The sequence below is a fragment of the Diadema antillarum genome, unplaced genomic scaffold, assembly GCF_040938485.1.
Source record: "Diadema antillarum isolate AM-2024a unplaced genomic scaffold, OU_Dant_1.0 scf00000017, whole genome shotgun sequence".
Taxonomy (NCBI): Eukaryota; Metazoa; Echinodermata; class Echinoidea; order Diadematoida; family Diadematidae; genus Diadema; species Diadema antillarum.
Genome location: NW_027270906.1, coordinates 2,239,143 through 2,251,996, shown reverse-complemented (window position 1 = coordinate 2,251,996; position 12,854 = coordinate 2,239,143). Strand labels below are relative to the sequence as shown.

At 39.7% G+C, this 12,854-nt stretch overlaps 1 long non-coding RNA gene across 1 annotated transcript; it reads left to right on the top strand.

The window, feature by feature from the left end:
- The first annotated feature begins 535 nt into the window (after positions 1 to 535).
- LOC139726443 (uncharacterized) lies at positions 536 to 6,810 on the top strand. Its single transcript, XR_011710705.1, has 3 exons — positions 536 to 639; positions 5,521 to 5,764; positions 6,735 to 6,810. It is a non-coding gene; the product is annotated as an uncharacterized lncRNA (long non-coding RNA).
- The last annotated feature ends 6,044 nt before the right edge of the window (positions 6,811 to 12,854 follow it).

Sequence of the window (12,854 nt, the reverse complement as noted above, 5' to 3'; positions counted from 1 at the left end):
GGATCCAGGAGGGGGCGCGCCGAGTGGGCGCGCCCCCTTTATTTTTTGTTAAAACAAAATAAATCAAAAAGAAAAAACGGGGCGTGCGCCCCACCCCTTTAATTTTGTAAAGGCACCCCTCTTTACGAAATTCCTGGATCCGCCCATGCATTCAATGATGATGATGATGATGATATAGGCCTAATGATAGTGATGATGACAATGATGATCATGATGATGGTAAGAATGATGACGATGATGATGATGATGATGACGATGATAACGATGATGACGATGATGATGATGATGATGATGATGATGATGATGATGATATAATGATGATGATGATGATGATGATGATGATGACATGTTCTCGAGCTATTGTTTTCGCGATTTAAAACCGCGGCCCACAGCGCGATCCACGAAATTCACGAAAATTAAACCCTCACGAAAAAAGATCCTAGGATCTTTGCGCAATACGGATGTACGTTCATTATCTGTATAAAAACAGTACGTACATGTAAAGTGTATGTACATTGATTGTACACTGAGTACAGTATATCAGCGAGAGAGCGGATCGAAGAAACAATGGCTGCGATTGGAAAGAGCGTATTTTCACTGATGAGGCACTCAGCGGGCCTATGTAATACAAGCCAAAGGGTATGTTGATTTCATGAGATGGGCTGTCATGGTTCTCCCAGGAAAAAACGTGGTCCCATTTGATTTGGCATTACTTTTTGTGTAAAAGAAAACATACAGCAGCAGCAGTTGTATGGGTGTGTAGCTATCCATCGACACAGTCCCGTGTACTGTATTTAGTGTTAGTTATTGCAAAGCGTGCCTCTCAACCTTTTTTGAATACTGTCCCTGAGTCCGACGTAAATTAGTTACAAAAGTGTAGGTCTTTGGCTTGGCCTACATATTGACCCCGTCTACTTGATGTACATCTAGGCAACCTATATAGTGCATGCCCTATATAGATTATTTGTAACAGTACGTGGTAAATGTTGTGTTTGGTTGGTTTTTTTTTTCAGGTAGAGTTCTACCAGTCTACAGTACCATATACCAGTACTTAGGTCGATACGTACTAAATTTACTCTACGGTAGTAGCACGGCTAGTGTAGTTAGTAAAGTAGTTTACACTCGAGTCTAACCATATACTAACGTTAGATCTATGTCTACACACGCAGTAGTTTGGCAAGGAAAGACGAAATCAGCTTGCGATAATTTCAGTTCCTAGAATCTAGACGTTTTTTCTAATTCACAACATTGGAAAAATACATCAAAAGTGTGATTCAGACAATGCAGTGTCAGTTTGTTTGTTTGTTCACTTCCATCTGAGAAGATGGCTGGCTGGGTAGCCCATATAAATATTCAGCTACGTTAAGCTGGTCTTCCACGGGGTCCAGTTGGATGTGAGGTGGCGGTGGCACCACTTCACCGGGTTAAACACCCTACTCTTTTTTTTCTTCTTCTTCCTGTTCAGTACAGTCCACCTTTGGTGTATTGTCGTACTGTTGGCAGGCATGGTGTGGAGGTGTTTATGTACAGTGCAGGTTCAAATGACTACATTTTCTAGGGTGCAGCTAAAAACATCCCATTCCCTTCTAGCGGAGTTGAATATCCTGCACCACTTGCTTAAACTGAGCTAAAGTGGTGCAGTTGAAGGTATCCTGGGGCAGAGCATTCCATAGTCTGGTTGTGTCTGGGAAGAAAGTCCTTTGGTAGCTAACAGTTCGTGCATATGGAATAAAGAGCTTGTGAGAGTGTCCGCGGAGTGATGTTGATGAAGAAGGGTGTATGATATCTGGGGGTATGTCAATGAGTGAGTACTTGATGCGGTACAGCATTACTACCTTAAATTGAGCCCTGCGCTCTTGAAGTGTAGGCCAATGTAACTGGTGGAGCATGGCTGCAACACTGCTTGTTCGTCTGTAGTCATTGCAGATGAAGCGAGCATAGCGACGTTGCACCATCTCGAGCTTGTGTATATTGTCTTGAGTGAGCGGGTCCCAAACGGTGCATGCATATTCCATTATGGGGCGTACCAGTGCTTTGTAGCACAACTCCTTTGTGTTTCTTGGACATGACCTGATGTTGCGTTGTAAGAAGGCGCTGGTTGAGTTTGCTTTCTTTGTTATGACATTGATGTGATGGTTCCAGTTCAAGTTTTGAGTGAGATGGACACCAAGATACTTTGCAGTATCAGCTTGATCGAGGATCTGACCATGGATGTTATAGGACTTGATTATCGGACGTCTCTTTTTGGTTACATGAAGAGTTTGGCATTTCTTGGGGTTGAATTGCATGAGCCAGTCTTCCTCCCATTGCTGTAATGAGTCAAGATCCTGTTGTAACTTGACTGTGTCTGCCTCAGACTTGATGTTTTTACGGTACAACATGCAGTCATCTGCAAATAAGCGTACAGTGGTACCAAGTATCTGGAGATATGCATTCTGGTAGGTCGTTGACATATAGAAGAAATAGCAAGGGTCCGAGGACACTACCTTGTGGAACGCCTGAAGTTACATGGCCTGTGGTTGATGAAACTCCTTCTAGGGTGACTTGTTGGGTGCGATTGCGGAGGAAGGCAGAGATCCAGTCATGGGTTTTATCCTGAATGCCATAGAAGTGCAGTTTGTACAGAAGTCTTGAGTGTGGGACCACATCAAACGCCTTGGAGAAATCCAGCAGTAATACATCATGTTGCTGTTTGTCATCAATCCCTTTAGCAAGATCTTGAATAGCCAAGATGAGTTGTGACTCACAGGAGCGTTTTTTTTTCGGAAGCCATGTTGTGCGTTTGATAAGATGTTTTTCTCTTCAAGGTGATTCATTATGCTACTGCTGACAATGTGTTCCAACACTTTGCATGAGATGGAGGTCAGAGAGATCGGCCAATAGTTCTCAGCCTTGTTCCTTTCTCCTTTTTTAAAGACAGGAGCCACATTTGCTTTCCTCCAGTCCTCTGGGATTTCACCTTGGTTCAGTGATGCTTGGAAGAAGATTGTGAAGATGGGGGTCAGCTCCAAAGCAAGCTCTTTCAGCAGTCTAGCTGGGAGTCCATCTGGTCCTGTGGCTTTGTGAGTCTGTAGTCCAGAGAGGAGCTTAAGGACACCAGCTGCTGAGATAGTGATATTTTCCATGGCAGTATGAGGGCTGATGCCTTTGTCCTTGATGTTGTGTAGGTTTTCATTCTTATTGAACACTGAAATGAACTGGTCATTCAGGATCTCAGCTTTGGTATGTCCATCTGTGTATGTTATCCCTTCAGGAGATTTTAAAGGAGCTACTCCAGTACGTTCGCAACGTTTGCTATTGATGAAGCTCCAGAATCGCTTTGGATTACTTTTGGATTCTGGACTTACAATGTCAGTAAGGTAGTTGTTGTATGCTTCCTTACAGGCAATCCTGGTTTGTTTCTTTAAGTTCAGGTATTCCAGAAAGTCCTTCTGCTTTTGGGATTTTCTTGCACGTACGAAGCTGCGTTTCTTCCTTCTGGTGAGCCGCTTCACAGAAGTGGTGATCCAGGGTTGGTTAAATCTGGTGGATGTCATCCTGGATGGGACATGTTTGTCAAGAAGCTGTAGAAGGAACTGTTTAATCTCGGACCACATCTCTGGAACAGGACTGGTTACAGAAAAATTCTCAATGAAGTTCTTCTGAAAGACGACGCAGTCATTTTTCATGTTGCGGAGATCAGCATTTTTCCAGAGGTGTATTTTTCTCTTGACAGGTTTCCTTCTCTTTGGAGAGACATCAGAGTCTACCACAATAATGTCATGATCACTGATTCCTGGGTGGGCAGTACATCTATTCACAAGTGATGGTCTGTTTGAGAGGAACAGATCAAGAGTCTTGTTGTGTCTGGTTGGGAAAGTGACCATCTGCTGAAGACCGCAGTTGCCAATCATTTCAAGGAAGCGATTGCCGATAGCATGAGTATATTGGTTTCCCTCTACTGCTTGGGTGTCCCATTTGATGTCAGGGAGATTCAAGTCACCTCCGAGCCACAAAACAGCATTCTTATGCTTGTTGCAAAGGTTTTCAATTTCATTGCAGAGATCGTCAGTGTACTGAAGAGAGCTTGATGGAGGTCGATACAGTGCTCCAACTATGAGGGTCTTGTTTCCTCTGAGAGGTAGCTCAGTGAATAAAGCTTCACACTCCGATCTGCTTGGTATGTGCCCACAAGTGTATCTCTTGTTAATGGCTATAAGTACACCTCCGTAACCATCAGCACGATCCTTGCGGAAGACGTCATATGTACTGGGAAATATTTCGGAGGTATGAATGCTGTCGTTGAGCGAGGTTTCTGTTCCGATGATGATTCTTTGCGATGAATGAATGAAGCGGGATCTTTTATGTGCATGAGTTGTTGTTACTCTCTCATACACGGGACCTCCATTTTATGTCCTATCCGAGGGACAGAGTATTTTGCCTCTTGCTCGCAGCTAGAGGGGACAGTATGCTTACACACAACATTGCTCAGTCCAGACTCGGGTTCGAATCCGGGCACTTAGGATCGTTAGGCAGACGCGCTACCGATTACTGAGCCAAACTCACCAGTGAACAGGTGAAATTTGACTAGGCTGTGTAGATTTAGAATCTAGGCCTGCATTTAACCATTTTGAGGAAAATTGAACAATTCGTTCAAAATGGTTTAAATTTTCAAAGTTTTGCTGGAATTCAAATGCTGTTATTGCTGGATAAGGAGAATAAAAGGGCAGATATACATGATGTCACAGTAAGGGAAGGATGAAAAAAAAAAGACAGGTCGAAACCAAGAATTCCACAAAATTTCATTTTTTTTTTTAAATGAAAAGCGCACATTCCCCCGCTGCCCTCGAGTCGACTTGTCACTGACATACAAAAAGGGTAATTTGAATAATGAAATAATATTTTCCCCCAACCACAATGTGAAGGAGGTTTATAGTCATGAGCTATTCCTTTATTCTATAAAATCCTAGGCATCCGCGGGCATCACCCTGGACCTTGGGTACATGTTGCAATTGCATCATGGGCTTGAAAAAAAAAAACTAGGGAGAGATTTTTACATTTTTATACATGTGTGCCAGTTTTTGCAGTACATTGCACTTTTTTTTCTCCTTATTTTTTTTTTATTTTTTATTTTTGCACAACTGTAGATGTCAACTTTTTGGTACTTTACCACAAATGAAAGCAGATCTACAAGTGGCACTTAACGTTTCATCTGGATATCCATGAGCTGTGTTGTGAATTATGCACATGAACATGAATATCAGTGACTATGAAATATCAGCCACTTCCACACCAGCAGTGCAGTACAGTATTGAGTATAATGCTGTCATATATCATAGGTAACAACATTCTCTATTTTGTGCTTTTACACATGAAAAGTCTTGGGCTTTAATATGAACAGTGCTGTGGCATGACTGAGCATTTGAAACTGCTTTTAGTCTGGGTAGTTTGATGCACAACTTCTGTCACCAGAAGGAGCTACATTTGTATGCTATTATTGTTTTGTATTTCTTTCTTATTTTATCTTTAATGATTGTGTAGGCGTGCTTTCAGCAGTTTGTCAGGCACAAATGCATCACCGAGACAGGGGGAGTCCTCCCTTCACCATCCACTGTGAGGTTTGGGCTACCAAAGGTCATCACGGTGATATTTCCATTCCTGTACATCGGTGCGACGATCAGCAAAGAGGGAGCAGCATTTCTAGAAGAGTATGACATCTTTGTTCCGGAGGACGATGACTAGATGACTTCATTTCTGCTGATACTCTGCAAGCCTTGGCACGTAGGTAAGGTAATGCTTGTGAAGAGTCATTGATTGGCTAGATTAACCCATTGGATTTGAGGACAGGCTGATTTCGCTATAACACGCATTTCCCATAGACACCTACCCAAGTATACTCGGGACTAGCCTTCAACAGGTTAAGTATAATATCTCAGTACTGTAATGGCTTAAGTGACGTTCCTTAGTACTGTGGATGCCAAACTGCAAGCAGAGTGAGCTGCTTCTATAAATAGAGGAGCCGCACAACTTTGAGATAACAAGGGTTGTTTGCATTAAGGCATTCATTACCTCATCCTCAAAATATTATCGAGAGTAGTGGAAAATTGTATTTACTCTCCTGACAGAAAGGGGGGGAGGGATTTCAGTAGCATAAAATGACGGGTCCTTTGATGGACATTGTCATCATGTTACATTGTACTGCCATCAAACGAAGTCCGTGGGAGCGGTATTTTTTCCGTTGTAACCAAGTCGTTGTTCCGAAATTTTGTTATAACCGAACAGTTTAGAGTACAACATGGTAATTTTGGGACCCAAATTTTGATTTCATTGTAACAATAATTTTGTTATAACCATGTTTGTTATAACGGAAGTGCACTGTATTTAGGTCATGATGCCCATATCATCCCTATTACAAGGAACATGGTCATTTGTCTATACAGTGCAACCCTGTGTGTGTATTTGTGTACCTCATATCTATATGAAATTGATCGATGGTGAAAATGTTGGGGTGAGTGCAACTTGTTAGATTAATATTTGCACTCAAGCATGGTGAGGAGCTATTAGCATTTAATTCATTGTGTATGGTAATTGAATATATTAGAAATATGTCGGCTCAAGGGGCAGGCATCAGTCTTATAGTCCAATTAAAAAGATCTGAGAACAATTTTAGTTTTTCTTTCTTTGTCGTTTCATTTGTCTTACAGTTGCTAAATTTCTTATAAAGAAGCAATGTTACATTTTGTTTCTCTTTGTAGTGTGTCCTGCAAGGGATGGAGAAAGATCACTCAGCTGCACAGATAATGCATCATTGGATGTAGATCACTGTCGAGATGAGGTGCAGTGATGAGGTGGAGGGACACAGAATCTTGGACCATCTTGCAGGAGCATAGGCCGGGAATCGTCTTGTGAATATTTTAGAATATTTATCACAAATTATGCATTGTATTACAGACCTTGGTACTATCTTATCTATCCTCTTCCCAGTAGATTCAATTCATATGCTGGACTGCACTAGAGAGGGTTTAATGAGTAAAGATATCTAGCTGTGAGTTTATTTTTGTGTGTGACAAAAGGCTAATTACCCAGGTATATTGTATTAAATCACACATATTTATAGTGGTTGATGACATTTTGCTTACAAATGAAATAGCTGCATGTATTTATGATTCGTGTAAGTTTCATAATCTATTTCAATTGCAATTAAGTTAGTTCCCTTAGGCTTATACTCATATTTTAAAAAAAATGGGATTACCAAGGAAAATCATAATGTTCCAGGCTAATGTTTTGCACATCAATTATAGTTTTACGTGTGCGACACTTACTGTGCACTATACTAGAAGTGATCTTCAACAAACATCAATAAGTACTGGGGGTATGGATTGTGTCTTTATATAGGCTGCATATATACATGTATTCAAAATGTGACAAAAATCCTCTTGTTGTAATAATATGAAAAAGTAGCTTTGATTTTCACATTTTTAAGTTGGCCAGTGCAGAGATATGTCAGTGCATGCATTTGTGTGTATGTTCTTATTTGTGTTTGTGTTAGTGTGTCTGTCTCTCCTTATGTTTTTGTGTCTATGTTATTGAGCACAATGAGCTTGATCACTGCATGTTAGTCCTCTCATACTTTGAAATTCTGTGTGAATGATTATGAGATATTGGCTACAAAAAAACAAAACAAAAATTAATTTTCCATGTGGCTAATGTTAGAAAGAGCACCTACTGATAGCTAATGATGTCAATGAATGAATGATTTATTGATACTTCATTCATCTTTTCTTCCTTTCATTTGTTTTTAGAATGGATAGCAATTGAGTTGTCTTGCATCCTCTCAAATTTAGTTTTATATTTCTTAGATTCTGTCCTTCTTGATCTGTGACATTCTCCTGTTTTTGATGATATTGCTTTCACTATAATATTGGAATTGCCACGTGGTACACATATAACAGAGTATGCACTGGATGACTGTAAATTGTGTGTGTTGAGAATAAATAAGAAAAGATTTTACCTGTAATTCCATGCACATAATTCTCCTGTTTATTAGCTATGACCTCCTTGTCTTTTCAGCCCTTGTATGACTTTCCTTGTCATATCTTATTTGGTACTTAGCACTGCCATGATCAAGACAACATGGTACAAAATATAAGTTATCACTATCAAACTAGACATGTGTGAGCTTGTGGGTACAGAAGTAGTATGCTGTCTTTATTTGTAGTAAGCGATATAAAGTGCCACAATTTCTTAAAGATGTGTTTTGTACATACGAGCGAGAGTGACTGAAAAAAAAAGAATGGGAAGCACCTGGCAGTAAAGATGATTAAAATTTAATGTAGGAAGTGTCTTCGATGGAAGGGTGGTACAATGCACTGTACTGCGCAATTTGCTGGTTAGCAGATGTGTGTTCTAAAAGTGGATTGTGAGAGGGGGACAAGTACAATACATTGTAGTATGTGGAGGAAGGATGTGACAGAGCAGTACAGAATACAGTATGTCCCCAAAAAAATTACAATCAGATTTTTGCATTGATAACACCCAATATGATTAAATTGTCTAAATGCTACTTCAGGGTCTTAAAATATAACGTTTTAGCTCTATTTTGCTGAAATCCCCATTCAATTTGGTTAAGCGGTCACAGAGAAATGTGGATTGTTGTAAAGCATGTTGTGAGTCTGATCTTCCAAGTTTATCACTTCGATGATCTTGTGCGTGACTACAATAGACAGAACTTGGAGGGAGGGGATCCCCGACATCCTCTACAAAATTCCTCATTTCTCTTTGACCACTGAATGGGGTTTTCTGTAAGATGTGGTCATTGATTTATAGTTTCATACCCTGGATTTGTATTTAGATTGATTCAATATTTTTAAAGATATCATTGCGGAGGGTCCCGTTGTAATTTTTTTGGGGGGACATACGGTACTTACTATAGCAAGTCACAATGAGAGCTGTCGTGAAGGTACATTTGTAGTACACGTACAGTATTAGGGTTTGGTACGGAGTGCCATGAGTAGCAGCAAGGGATGTGAGAGTGAAAAGGTGGCATTTCATTTCGTCTTGAATAGGAATTTAGTGTTTTTTATTATTGATTAATTACATAATATTGGTGTGTGGGAGTGTATAATGCATTTTATCTACTTATACTATTTGTTCACTCTTTCTTGTTTGTGTTATTGCTGAGCCACTGCTTACACTCAGCTTAGTCTTCATGGACTTGCATACATCAGGCCACTGGCTAACATGCATTCTAACACTCACACAGTCACACACACACACCCACACACACACACACACACACACACACACCCTTACACACAGACAAACAAACACACAAACATGCTTATTCAAAGTAACACTAGAAGACAAGTGCACAGATAAATCCCTCCCACCAATGTCCCCGCTGACACCGACAATTACATTGCACAAGATACTACATGTAGTGGTATTTTAGATTAGTGGCATACATATATTGTAGTAGTAAGGGTTCATAAGTCCGAGCTATTTATACTGTACTGAAAAGTACCCAGCCAGAATGCCTTGCGGTCATACTAGGAAGTAGGATGCGATGACATTGTCTGAAAGCCGTCGTATGAGGGAGCTTTCCATGATCGAACGACAGACAAGTGCCGTCGAACGACATTTTTTCTTGCACAAATTCTTCACTGAACACCAGTCCTTCCGTTGCCTCCTTCTCGTGGCTGCTAGATGCCTTTTATTAAAGGCAAAACAAAACGGAGTGTAGGTCCGTGATACCATCGTTGTACTTGTATTTGTATTCGTTCTTGCCTTTGAAAGGCATGCACCCTTTTTGGTTTCATGACTTATATAGTGGATTATTTCGGTCTTCAGCTGAGGGTGGTGTCGAAAGCCCGGGTCGAAAGCTTGCCCGTCGTCTTCACTTCAACCTGCCTTCATCGCCAATCTATAGTGTGCTCCCGTTATAACGTGCGCACGGTTATAGCGAGATTTCATTACAACAAAATTTTATTAAAACGAATAAAAAAAAATTCAGGTCCCAAAATTATTATCTACACATCTTTACACATCTTTATCCTTATACATTCTTTATTAGTTCGACTATATAACGAAATTTTGATGTAACGAGAAAAGCAATGCTGGCCCCGGGGAATTCGTTATAGCGGAGTCGCCTGTAAGACTAAGAAGATAGGCTTGTCTAGTTGACTTCCTATGACTTGGCTTATATCTCTTCCCGCCTCTCTGGTTTATCGTCGTGTCCAAGTGAAGAGTTTTTTCGCAAAAACCGATAAGTCCATATTTGCCATATGGAGATATTTGCGATTAAAGGTCAAGAAAAATAAAGAGAATAAGAAGAAAATATTTGCTTCTTTTGACCATAACTTCAAAAACGTACCTTTATATGTAGTGACCAATATATCATTTAAAAGGTATTATTTTGTACTTTATGACAGAGACCGTACTTCAAAATCTACAAAAATGGACTTATCGGTTTTTGCGAACAAACTCTTCAAGTGCAACGCAGGGCCACGGGATAGGTTTTGTTGTTGATTGGTTGGTTATTCTGTTGGATTCTTCTTCTTCTTCTTCTTCTTTTCATAGCCCCGTCCCCTCAGGTTCTGTGGACCATGGTCGAGATGGCTTAACACAAAAACAATGTAATTACAATAAACGTTGGTATGTAAGGCGTATAATAGTGTGTAGTACAGTCAACCTCGCGTAAGTCGACATAATCGGGACTGAGCAAAACACGTCGACTTACGCGAATGTCGACTTACGCGTAAGTCGACATTTTGTCGACTTATAAATGAAAACTAATTTCCCCTGTACAGAGTATACATTTGGATCACGATGGGGATCGCTACCTAAATCTTATTCATTTTGCCGCCAAAACATGCCTACTGATATCAGCAACAATAATGTTTTAGTTCATGCATAAATCTCGCGCGGGTTAGTAACGACAACGCACAATTTCCAAATCTCTAGAGAGATTTTGAGAGAGCGGGATCGGAAACCTAGGCCCGTTTCTAGACACTTTACTTTTTAAACTTAATTTGAAATATCAAACGCAAATTCCCCAAAATTGCATTAAACTTTGCGATTTAAATTCAAGTGCGTTGCTGCGAAGATATGCGTGTGATTTCGCATGATTTTGTCGAGATAATTTTTCAGTGCCGACTGAGTTGAAATATGTGTGATTTTCCTTCCCTAAGTCGCCATATTTTTTTTTTGTTCTGTTTAAAATTTGTATTGCCATACTCTGAAAATGAATTGTTCTCGCGCTCCGATTCGTAACATTACCGCTCTGTACGGCGCGGGCCCGTCTGAAATAAAAAGAAGAAGAAAAGTTTGTTTGAAAACGACATCTTTCGGACTACTATAACCTTCGTAAAAACAAACCTCTTTCCATTGTCGGACTAATTCAACTTTGGGCTGAGATTTAAACCTTCGGCATAGCGAACTTTAACAATAATTCGTTGTCATTTTTTCATTGACATTTTGTGAAGCAGCATGCGTTTCGGCAGTTTGAAACGTGTGAATGTTGCGATGTCTTTCCCCTGCAAGTGCAGACTAAGTTCGGTCACGGCGGAAGTTCCGTTACGAAATAAAAAAATAATGCGAGCCTTTTCAACCATAACTCACTTCCGTAAATTTTAATGCGTTTAAACGCAGTTTCTAGTTTCGGACAAAACCCGCAAGTCTTTTCTGCAACGCTTTTGCTTTTTGAATACAGCGTTGTTTGTAATTTGACGGACTTGCATTTGATTTTTAGAGTTGCGTTTAAACGCAATTGAGTTTAAATTTCATACAATTTTCTAGTTTCGTATGATTATCAAACGCAAGTCTTTTCAGCGTTCCGTGTGATTGATGGACTTGCATTTGATTTTCAGAATTGCGTTTAATTTTTAATTTTGCTTACGAAATGAAAAATAATGCAAATCTTTTAAATAACACACTTCCGGAGATGTTTAGAGATGCGTTTAAACGCAGTTTCTCATAGTTTCGTACAAAAACCGCAAGTCTTTTCTGCAACGCTCTTGCGTTTTTTATACAGGGTTATGTGTGATTTGACGGACTTGCATTTGATTTTTAGAGTTGCGTTTAAACGCAATTGAGTTCCCTACAATTTTCTAGTTTCGTATGATTATCAAACGCAAGTCTTTTCAGCGTTCCGTGTGATTTGATGGACTTGCATTTGATTTTCAGAGTTGCGTTTGATTTCTTATTTTGCTTACGAAATGAAAAATAATGCAAGTCTTTTAAACAATAACACAACTCCGTATATGTTTAGAGTTGCGTTTAAATGCAGTTTCTTATAGTTCCGTACAAAAACCGTAAGTCTGCTCTGCACCGCTCTCGCGTTTAAATACAGCGTTACGTGTGATTTGATGGATTTGCATTTGATTTTTAGAGTTGCGTTTAAACGCGATTGAGTTAAAAAAAAGTTCCCTACAATTTTCTAGTTTCGTATGATTATCAAACGCACGTCTTTCAGCTTTCCGTGTGATTTGATGGACTTGCATTGGATTTTCAGAGTTGCGTTTAATTTCTAATTTTGCTTACGAAATAAAAAAAGTAATGCAAGTCTTTTCAACAATAACGCACTTCCGTAGATGTATAGAGATGTTTTTAAACGCAGTTTCTAGTTTTGTACAAAACCGCAAGTCTTCTCTGCAACGCTCTTGCGTTTAAATACATCGTTGAGTGTGATTTGACGAACTTATATTTGGTTTTTAGAGTTGCGTCTAAACGCAATTGAGTTTCAGGTTCGTACATTTATTTTCTAGTTTCATATGATTATCAGACGCAAGTCTTTTCAGCAACGCACTTGCGTTTAAATGCAAAAGTTGCGTGTGATTTCATACACCTGCATTTCATTTTTTTTTGAGTTGCATTAT